This window comes from Sander lucioperca, chromosome 20 (assembly GCF_008315115.2).
Source record: "Sander lucioperca isolate FBNREF2018 chromosome 20, SLUC_FBN_1.2, whole genome shotgun sequence".
NCBI classification, from domain to species: domain Eukaryota; kingdom Metazoa; phylum Chordata; class Actinopteri; order Perciformes; family Percidae; genus Sander; species Sander lucioperca.
In genome coordinates, this window is record NC_050192.1 from 13,763,944 (window position 1) to 13,774,487 (window position 10,544).

A 10,544-nucleotide genomic window follows, 5' to 3' on the forward strand; every position below is an offset into this window, starting at 1 on the left:
GTAACTAGCCGAAACAAGGGGGTTAGGGGGCTAACCGTTAGCATGCTAGCTCGTTCTCAATGGCAAAACACAGCTACAACACACACAAATTCACCCTAATCTACAAAATAAATTGTATAGAACTACTTACATGTCCCTGTTCTGCAGGTATTCCACGCAAAGTTGGAAGTGCGCCCTCGTTTAGAAGAAGTCTCCCGGCTAATCCTGCCTTGTACAGGCCGAAGTTGGAGAAACAGCTAGCTAGCAATTGTGAGCTTACCTAGCTACTGCACATGTGCACATAGTGATGCTTTCTCGTTTATTTTTTTACATCACATTTCATCTACATCTGAGACTTTTGACATGTCGTGCAGTGTGCTGCTATGTGGCAGAGCCTAATGATGGCAATGCTAGCCAGTCAGTTCATCTGTCTATCCAACACTTTGGTCAAGAGCTAGTTGTTTCAACACAAAGTGGCGAGGCTGAATTGAAATTGGCTTAGCTTTTGTTTGCTATAGCAATTAGCACACATGTAGCTGCGATGGCTATAAACACAAAACACTGCATGACAAAGTGTCTGATTCCCTCTAATTCTTTCATACAATGGGGTGTAATGAACATTGAGGGTTGTTAGCAGGGCTTCACACTATTTCAGTCTTGTTTATCCTCCAAGAAGTACAAAACTACTGTATTCCAGCTATGTGTTAGGTAACAGCAGTATGTGATGGTGAGTGGAAATTTGCCAAAGCGAAGGCGGCTGACGATGAAACTTGTATCAGAATCAGAATCAGAATCATTTATTTGTCATTGTAAAACATTGTCACAACGAAATTTAAGTGCTACTCCTTCTGGTGCCTAGAAGTATACATTCATACGCACATGCCATACCCTTCCACAAACCATATCCTCACATACACATAATGGGACAGGTGCTTCTAGTGCATAGTAGTATACATACTACATACACTTAGTATGTATGAGATTAGAGGGGAAACATTACACAAAATACTGGGGGGATTGTAGTGTTAATATAATCAGTTCCATCAGCAGCTTGCTCTGCAGCTGAGGGCTGTGGTGTGTCACTGATATGATTACCTACTCATCCAGAGCTCTGATCTCATTGTTCCCTGACATGGAGGTGACTGGATAATACATGCATAATACTGTAGGAGTGTCCTGCAGATAAAGCTTCTGTGGTTGCAGTGAAAACATGTTGCAGCAGAGATCAATTGTGAAGCATCAAAAACATCTGAATTAGATGCATTCATTTCACATAGTTGTCACTGGACCTACAAAGACCAGGATATATAACCACTTTTTGACAGAGACGTTGCTAGTTTGAATCCTCAATAACATCTGGCTGGTTGAAAAAGCTGGTGTGTTTGAACCCGTCACAACTAATATTCACGTGAGCAACACACCAAGTTTTATATGTACACAAGGGACCTGTTTTAAGCACCAGACAGGGTTAGTCCTGGTTATGGTTCATGTTGTTGCTTAGCAACAATTGAAAATCAGTTTGAAGCCTGCCATCTTTTTGCTGAAATTTGAAATGTTGTTATCCTCAAAGCACCACACACTGTTGGAAATGCACAACAGCACATCCTTTCTTAACAAACATGAGATAAAAGAGTCAGTGGTATAAAGACAAAGTCCTCACTGATGGGTAACCTAATTGTCCCAGTGGTGTTGCACAGTGGCTAATAAGAGCCGACCGCAGCGCAATTGGGAAGCTTCCAGATATAAATATGCATTAGCATGGCCTATGGCAGTGCTGAAATTAAGTATGTCCTTGGTAAATCAGCCTAAACAGAAGAAAGGAAAGGAACACATACTGTTCATACTGAAAAAATGAAGGCTTTTTGAGGAAATGGTGAAAGTGATAAACCCTGACCTAAATCTGACCAAGCTGAGTAGCTGCAGCCTGCACATTCCCGAAGGAGTTAAAGTCCACAAGAAAATACCCAAATGCAAAATACCAACCTACCTGTCAGACTCACTGGTAAGAGAGGCAGCAACAGTGACAGGTTTTTCACAGCAAAATTGCATTCCTTTGCCAGTGTTGTCACCGAACTGAAACCTTTCGGGAAAAGTTTCAGACAGCTAAATGGCTGTTTCAGACAACAGGTCTCAGGACCTGTAGCTGCATTGCTTTATCTAGACAGACAAGTGAAAAAAAATTGTAATAGCAGAAGGCATTCTAGTTTAATTAAAGGAGCGCTGCATAGTAATGGATCATTATAATGGTGATTTTGGGTAATAACTTTTAACTTTTAATTTTGTTTTCACTATCAGCTATAATTTAAACTGGACTAATTTGGCAGAGTTGTATTGGGAAGCTAGGTCGCAGTATCTATATAATGTAAGAGTAGAAAAGTGCACAGCATTAGTTTTGCCCCCGCCAGTCTCATAAACTGAGCTTAAAGAACCTAGAGATAGAACTAGAGCTACATAATTTTGTGGCTTTTTGTACAGTATATTGTAGACTGATAGTGTAGATAGATAATGAGCCCTGGGCTAAATGGGGGGAAATGCTTCCCTGTGTGGTTTAGACTTGCATTGCTTCTACTTGGTACTTCCCTGGGAACCGTGAAGTGGTTCAATGAGGTGTCAGTACTGTCAGTTGTGTGCATGCTTTCTGATTGTAACCTCTCTGTCCTTAATCGAACCCACTGAGCAAACAGTGAAAATAAGCCCATGCATAATTGAGTCATCTGGATTGAAATGACAACTACCAATTCTGTTGGGGAAAAATCCACCAAGGTAATGCAAATGCGATCACAGAGCGTGGACAAAGGGAGATGTCATGTTGGCTTACGAAGTGATAGTTTGTGACAATTCAGTCATGGGACAGGGTAATTAAAGCAAGTGTTTGTTGAAAATTGTTTAAGGAAATATATGAATCTCAAAAGCCTCAGGGATGGCATTCTATTTCTTTGCAGCTCGGGTTTTTATCAGGAGAGCAAGGTGGATACTCAAACAGGCAGTGGCTGATAATGTGCATTGGCACATTGGCACACAATGGCTTTGAAAATGAAACTGTCAGGCTGAGGTAGCGTGTCGATCAGTGGGAGAGCGCTTGAGTATTTCTGACTAGCCTCATCTGGTTTCTTTCCCTCTCCATCTTTCTCTCTGCCACCCTACCCCACCCTACCCCCTTCAGACAGACATATTCTCATCTGCAGTCTTACTGCATTGTGTTGTGCAAGCTATAAGCTGAGGATGCCTTAGTGTCTCCATGGATTTTTCTCTTTTGACTTGGCCTCTTTCTCTTTTCTTGCTGTCCAGACGCAGGCCTGTACTTCATTAGCACAAAGCAATCTTCAGACCTCCACGGTTTATCAATGTTGTGTGATACATGCAAGTCTAGATTCTTGTGATCATGCTGCATTCTTGTATATGTTGCTGATCTCATATCAATGGGCTTGTCTATACTGTTCGTTTGGACTTTTGGTATTTAGTTATTTAGCTCCACAAGTGACCCTTTGCTAAACCTCATCCCCTTAATTACTGTTGCTACAGTACACCTCTAATGCATCACAAATGATGCACCTAACAATGATAATAGTGGCAGATTTACCACTTGAAAGACAAAAGTCATTTTCTCATTTCTAGTTGGCGACACAGATTTGATCAGCTCTAGCTAGCTAGCTAACGTTAGCTCCTGGCTCCATGAGTTGGTTGATAACGATGTCTCCGGCTGCCTCCTTTAAAAACAAGAACCCAGTAAAAAGATTTTGATTTGATTTGATTTATTTTTGGATTTGACAAAACAACATAATCCAAAGGATAGCATGTTAAAGTGTAAACACTTATTTCCAACATGGTCCTTGGTGTTAAAACATGCAACACATCACGAAGACCTATTTCAGGTCAAAGACAACAACATATAATACAGATCATACAAGATTTAAAAGCATTCCAAAATCAGAGAATCATAAATCACATAAAATAATCAGTTTACTCTAACTAAACAATATTAGCTACTCTATTCCATAAAAAAAGCCTTAACCTTGAAAAGGGTCATAAACATGCCCTTGATGGCTACATACATGTTATCTTGATACAGGACTAAGGCTAAGACTACATGTTCCAGGTCAGCATCTTTACCAGTTGATGATCTATGTAGAAGACATGTAAATAAAAGCATTGCTCTTGTATTGCAGATTTACAGTAGTATAAGGAAAAATGTAAGGGAAATGCTGTATTATAGTGGATTATTGTAACAGAAATGAAAAATGCTATTCTGTTCTAACATAACTCTTTTTAATGCTTTATTATTTTGGCAAAACCTATAAGCAATAGGTTAGATTTATGCTTTATTGTTCACATTGCCAACAGTATATTTCACTTTTACAAGTGAAGAGGCTTTGACAATGAGCACTAACTGATGAGTTTGGCCAAATAACACTATCTTGAGTAATGATTTTGGCCAGGGTTGCTGCATAGCGCAGAACAGAACAGTTACTGTAATGTACAGTATGTACAAAATAGTATGCTCAAGGACCAGCTCTCACACATCGAGTGAAAGTTACAGTCCTGAACCAGGCTTTTTTCACATAACCTGCAACCCCCAAAAATAATATTGATAGCTGGTTAGTCCATTACTTTTACTTTTAGTCTTATGTGCTTGATTTTGGAAAGGTGAAGAAAATACACCACCCTCCAAACCCTTTGCAAACCAACTCTTAAGGTGTGGATACACAGAGCCGATGGCCAAACGTCGGCAGAAAAGGCAGTCGGGCTGATCTGTCTTCCCAAATTGGTCAAAAAAATGCCTCAGAACACACTAAAGCGACGAGACGTAATACGTCTCCATAACAGCAGGCAGCGCTAATCTGTATTATCGTCCAAAAATTAAAACCGGCAGCTGATTGGATAAACGCGTCACATGGGTCTGACTTCTCCGGAAATTCAAAGACAGACTGTCATGGCGGCTTGTTCAGAATACGATCTCATATTTTACTAAAATAGTTCACCGAAACGTGTTTCTGAAAACATTTTAAGCGAGAAATAGGCCATGCAGTTGCTGAATCTGTCTTCATTTCAGATCGACAAAGGTCAGTTCCGCTCATTCCGCTCCCTGTTTCTGGGTTAGCACTCTACCAATCAGATGGGTCATTTGAGTCCAACTGCCGGCAGTGCCCGCCCCGCCGATTATACATGTCAAATCGGCCAAAATGAAGGACGACGGCCCCTTGGAAGGATGACGGCACGGAACACACCGAACAGACTCGAGTCACTGACCTTGCCAGACTGTCCAATGGCCGATTATCGGCTCTGTGTGTCCACACCTTTAATCACTCTTACAAGAGCCCTATGCAAACCGCTTTGGCATATTAGCCTAGTGTGCCTACAGTAGTTACGCTTGCTGAGCTATGATTGGGCAATCGCTGTGCAGGAAAGGGGTTTACTCTAGCAAATGGTCAATTCTGAAAGGGAGGCTAGGCAATGGACATATAAGTATTTCAGAATTTGAATGTATTCACATTGAAACAGACCCTGTTAAAAAAAATTCAACTTTAAAACCTGAAGCATGTTTTCAGGAAATATAAAAAATACAATTTTGATGTAACATTTCAGTTAATACTCTGCATCCAGATTTAAAAAGGAATCTATCCTGCATCCAGATGTGTGATGGTATTAAACTCTTCACCACAGCATAGCACTATTCTGGTAGAGTAAATCTGCAGGCTCCAAAAAAAACTTCCCTTAGCCTTTTCAAACAAACTGTGCCTTTAAAGAGACTCGTAAGGCTGCCTCCACAGCTGTGTGATCCTGATCCGATCCATCAAGAGCGTAGAGGAAGCTGTTTGATTGTGGAGCGGGCTCCATCCATTCCCACCCTGACCACAGACATGCAGGTTACAGTGTCCCTGTCTGCCTTATCTCCTGGTGCACCGGCTCGAGTTTAGACCCACGAGCTCCGGCCCGGCCCCTGCTCAAGATAAAGCCCAAAATAAACCACTCACGCTGACAGCAAAGCAATGCTAGATAAGACTGTTGTGTCCACAGCTTTGAGCTAGCAATGGATAGGAGAGGGAGAGACGGAAAAGGATGGTGTGCAGGACGGAGACAGTAAGCAAAATATTGTGGTGGTGAATGCATGATGTTCATAGGGTTTTGTTGCGAGTGCTCACCCTCTGACCCTCTTATTTGACCACAGATAGAGAGGTTGTAGTTATAGAAATGCACAAATCAGTTTTTTTCCCCTCTGTTTTCTCACAGTTGAAGCCATTGATTGTGCTTATTGACCCATGTAGTTGAAGCTGCTGCCAATTTGGTCATCATGGCTTACAGCGATAAGAAAATTACCTCGCACCATGTGCACACCTATGTGTGTGCGTGTGCTTGTGCACGCATGTGTGCATGTCTTTTAATGTTTATGCCTGCTCGCCAATAGCTTATTATTCAGCCTCTGCCAGATGGCAAACTGCAAAAGTGCATCTAAAAAGGTTTTCCTCCGTTGGCATGCAGAAGCCAATCAATAGCTGTGTGTCTTAATAAATTAGATCATGTAGACAAGAGGCAGACGTCAGCAGAGCCATCCCAAAGTAACCCTTTGCCTGGTTAGTTCATTCTCCATTAGATAACGGCCCGGAGTAATTGAATTGGCCTGTACAATCTCAGGGCTTGGCCTTCGCTTTTTCGCCTTTGACAGCATATATTCAGGTCTGATAGCTTTATTCGCCAGCCAAGGGCCAATGTTAAAGTATTTTTACTTGTCTAGAGATAGTTGTAGTGGCAATTGAAACCACATGTACCCTAGCTTCTTGTCAGAAGTCTGCACTCTGTCTCCTCAAGATATACCATGGGGAGGGGCCTGAATAAGATGCTGCAAAGAAAATAAACCATTTTACAACCTTAACCTATCCCCAAACCTCTTTTATTCATGCATATACCACTTTTGTGTTAAATTATACGACAAATAAATAACAGACATTGAGCTCTCTGGGCTGTCAAACTTAATAAGACATGTCTGTCTTCTCTTGTTATTTGGGGGTAAATAAGTAATTGTGGAAATGATGAGATGCAAGCTAATTATCCGCTCCAAGCCAATTAATGACAAAGGCAAGCTTTGGTATAGAAAGAGCACTATAGACAGGGAGAGATGGGGCATAGAAGCACTCCCTCGTATATAAAACTTGCACATCAAGATTTTTTTTCAAGAATTGCTGATAAAGAGTTTTGGGACCTCTTGGTTCACATAGTTATATGCTAGTTTTAAGCATTCAAAGCATAGAGGCTAATTAGGACACCATTAATATACCCTTGTCTGCCACCCATCCCTTCCAGCCTCATTATTCCATAACTTCTGTATCTGTTGCTGGCAGGCCAAAAATGCCATTTATCTTTTTTTTATCCATTACTGTGGTTACTCTACTGAAGTGCTTACATTTACATAATTACAGAAATACAGGACATGCACAGGCTTGAAACCTCCAGCTCTGAAACCTCCCATTGTCCTACCATTAAACACTACTTTATAACCTGCATCGCTACATGATGATATATCTGCCATCGAGTAGGTTTACATTCTGTCCTTGCATGTTTTTATCTTGCTTTTCAGAGCTTGCAACACAGCTAAGTAAATGTTCACTTTACATCTGGCCCAGTGTAATAATAGTAACACTATACTAACAACCTGCAGTCATGATGAGCACATGCTATGTTTATCCCCCCCCGCACTTTGTACAGTTGCACTGAGGTAAGGTTGAAGCTAGCTCAGATGGAAAACAAGTAAATGTTTCGTTAAGAGAAAGCATGATGAAGTATTCAGGCAGTTACTGAACCATTGTGAATGGGATTTTCATAGCACGCAAGCTGCATTACAACTTTATATTTCTATCCATGCATTTCCATCTTCAGTTTCCTTAGATTGCTCAAAGCCTGAGTCTTTTACAACAATATTTACAAAAATATGAAGAGTTAGTATGCATCCTCATGCTGTTTGAAAGTGGTAATAATAATAGCGATCTTAGAGTTGTTTAAACCCAAAACGGATCAGGTGGCCTGTTAATTGCTGTTATCGCACAGTGGACATATCCGTCAACATAATTGCTCCATCACACAGCACTAAAACGGGAACAACAAAAACTGCTGTCTCGACATACAAACAGGGGAAAGTATGAGCCAAGTATTTTTTTCTTCTGCAACTGCGAGTGTCTTTCTGCGACAAAAACATCCAGTGGTGCATGTGGCCATAATCCCATGTGACATGGGCAGTCAAGGGGAAGGGATTGGAGAAAAAGACAGAGGATGGCAACTCTGAGAGCGAGGGAGAGAGACAGACCCAATCCTTGTCTTGCATAAAGGAACTACGGATTCAAACCCATTTATATCTCCCTTTAAAAGGCTGAAAAGATGGGCAGAGGACCCTATCACCATTACTTCTTAAAATGAATTTAATTCACCCCCTTCATTTGATCCACTTTGTTCAGTGGCAAGCTACTACCTGAACTTGCAGAGACAGTTGGCCCGACACAGATTAAAGGGGAGCACCGCAAGGGACCATAGCTAATACTGGAGCTTCTCTCTGTCAGAGCAGCTGCGTGGGAGTTTGGTTTATTACGTCTGGGAAAGTGGTTCAGTGTGTTCAGACAGCAAAGTGTTGATGATGAAGGCATGGTATTTTGAGGTCAATATAAGCACATACAGTATTATTTACAATCCCTTCTAATATATCCATATAGCCCAACTGTCATACAGTACAGGGGACATGCTGAATGTCACATTTATCATTCATAATGACCCCAAATCCTAGTATTTCAATTTAAAAAAATGCTTACATGGTAGATCAAACATTCTTGACAAATGAGAAGATCATGATCATAATTTAAACCAAAGGATTTTGGTTTAATATTGCTCTATTTCTTTGCCATTCTCTTTAGTTCCAGTTTTTCCTGTGTTCCAGAATCTACCAATCCATCTTTCTCTCCTTCTCACCCTCATCTTCCTGCCCTCCATGTGTTGGTCTCTCTTCCTGTCATCCTTTATACCCTAGCCGCTCTTTTGTTTATCCCTCCATCTCTCCCTGTCCCTCTCTTCCTCCATTTCTCTTTGATAATGGCGGCCCTAGCGAGGAAATCTGCCGCCATCCATTTCAAGCAGCAGGTAATGGATTGAGTGCGGGACCTGATCTGGCTATGGATGAGCCAGCCTGTAGGTGTCTGAGTGGGCGTTCAAATGGATTCGGAGAAGCTCGCCTAGAATAACACACTTTGTCACCGCGGGCTTTGTCTTCACAGATCTTCCTTGTTCACAGTGCTGTCCCCCACCCAACGCACCCCACCCCATCCCTCCTTTCAAAGACAAAAACTCTTTTAAAAACAAGACAGCAGTGTGCCAACATCTCACTGTCTGGCTGGTTATGGGACATTTTGATACTGTCAGGATGCTTCTCTTTAGCACTCCTTACTCCCAGCAATGTTGCACAAGCACACTGCTCTACTTCTCACTTTAATCTCTGTTTTTCACAAAGGGAAAAAGAAACAGACAAAGAGGATTGTAGAACTGACGCCAATGTTATGCTACAGAACTAATGCTGAAAATCATAAATTGTCCAAACAAGAATGTTCTCAGTGGTGATTCTGGCAGCTAATAGATACTGTGCTCCGAGCGGTTGTGTGCCGCCACTGAGGAGAAGAGTAAATGACTCCAAAAACCACAGGGATGTTGCAATCTCCACAGAGTCCTTGCAGATACCTGGAAACCAATATAAACCAACATCTGGTAATGAATTATGGATGAAGATGAAATGCATGTACTTGGCCTGTCTCTCTACCAGGGATGTTATTTACAGTTTTGAAGAAATGTGCTTCCCATCATGGTTAGTGGCATTTGTTACATGACACGTGTGGTATTGTATGCTGTGATATACAGTTATGGATTATTCCGAAGCCATAAAATACATAAACTGAGATGATATGGAATATTTCTATTCACCTCTTAACATTTATAAAACTTTATTGTGGCCTTATATATCTCTTTCTTTTAATATAATTGCATAGGTTTGTTTACTATGCGATGAGCCCAGGTAATTAAAATGTATTTATCTGTTGGAATAACCTTTGTTGCCAGAAATATATGGCCAAGTGCCAGACGGGGAAATATGTTTGTGGGTTCTTTTGTAGATATGTATAATATTACAAAATATTATTAGCCTACATGAGTGTACATGCTGGTAGTGATCCCAAGGTGCGTGAGTGTGTGTGTGTGTGTGTGTGTGTGTGTGTGTGTGTGTGTGAGAGAGAGAGAGATGATGGAAGCGCGGTGACTCTGCCTGGAGGCAGCAGCCACCCCATTGTGGGAGTTGAACACGAGGCCAGACACCTGTTTTTCCCAAAATGAATTATGAAACGAAGCCAAGCGTGTGTTATTCTCCACACAACTGACAACAGAGGCCAAGGCCAAAGACCTGCGGAGAGACAGAATGAGGCTGGCTTTACGGAGAGTGCTCAACAAGAAGATATCAGAGTAAGAAAGCATGAAGGTTATGAGTCCTTGTTTACTTTAATAGACTCTCTTATAACGGAGAATGGAATTCTAATAAGCTTTTGCATTGC

At 41.4% G+C, this 10,544-nt stretch overlaps 1 long non-coding RNA gene across 1 annotated transcript; it reads right to left on the reverse strand.

The window, feature by feature from the left end:
• Positions 1-760: 760 nt before the first annotated feature.
• On the reverse strand, positions 761-8,084 carry LOC116039823. Its single transcript, XR_004102519.2, has 4 exons — positions 8,072-8,084; positions 6,770-6,774; positions 1,553-1,558; positions 761-868 (listed from the first exon to the last, which is right to left on the reverse strand). It is a non-coding gene; the product is annotated as an uncharacterized LOC116039823 (long non-coding RNA).
• Positions 8,085-10,544: the final 2,460 nt, after the last annotated feature.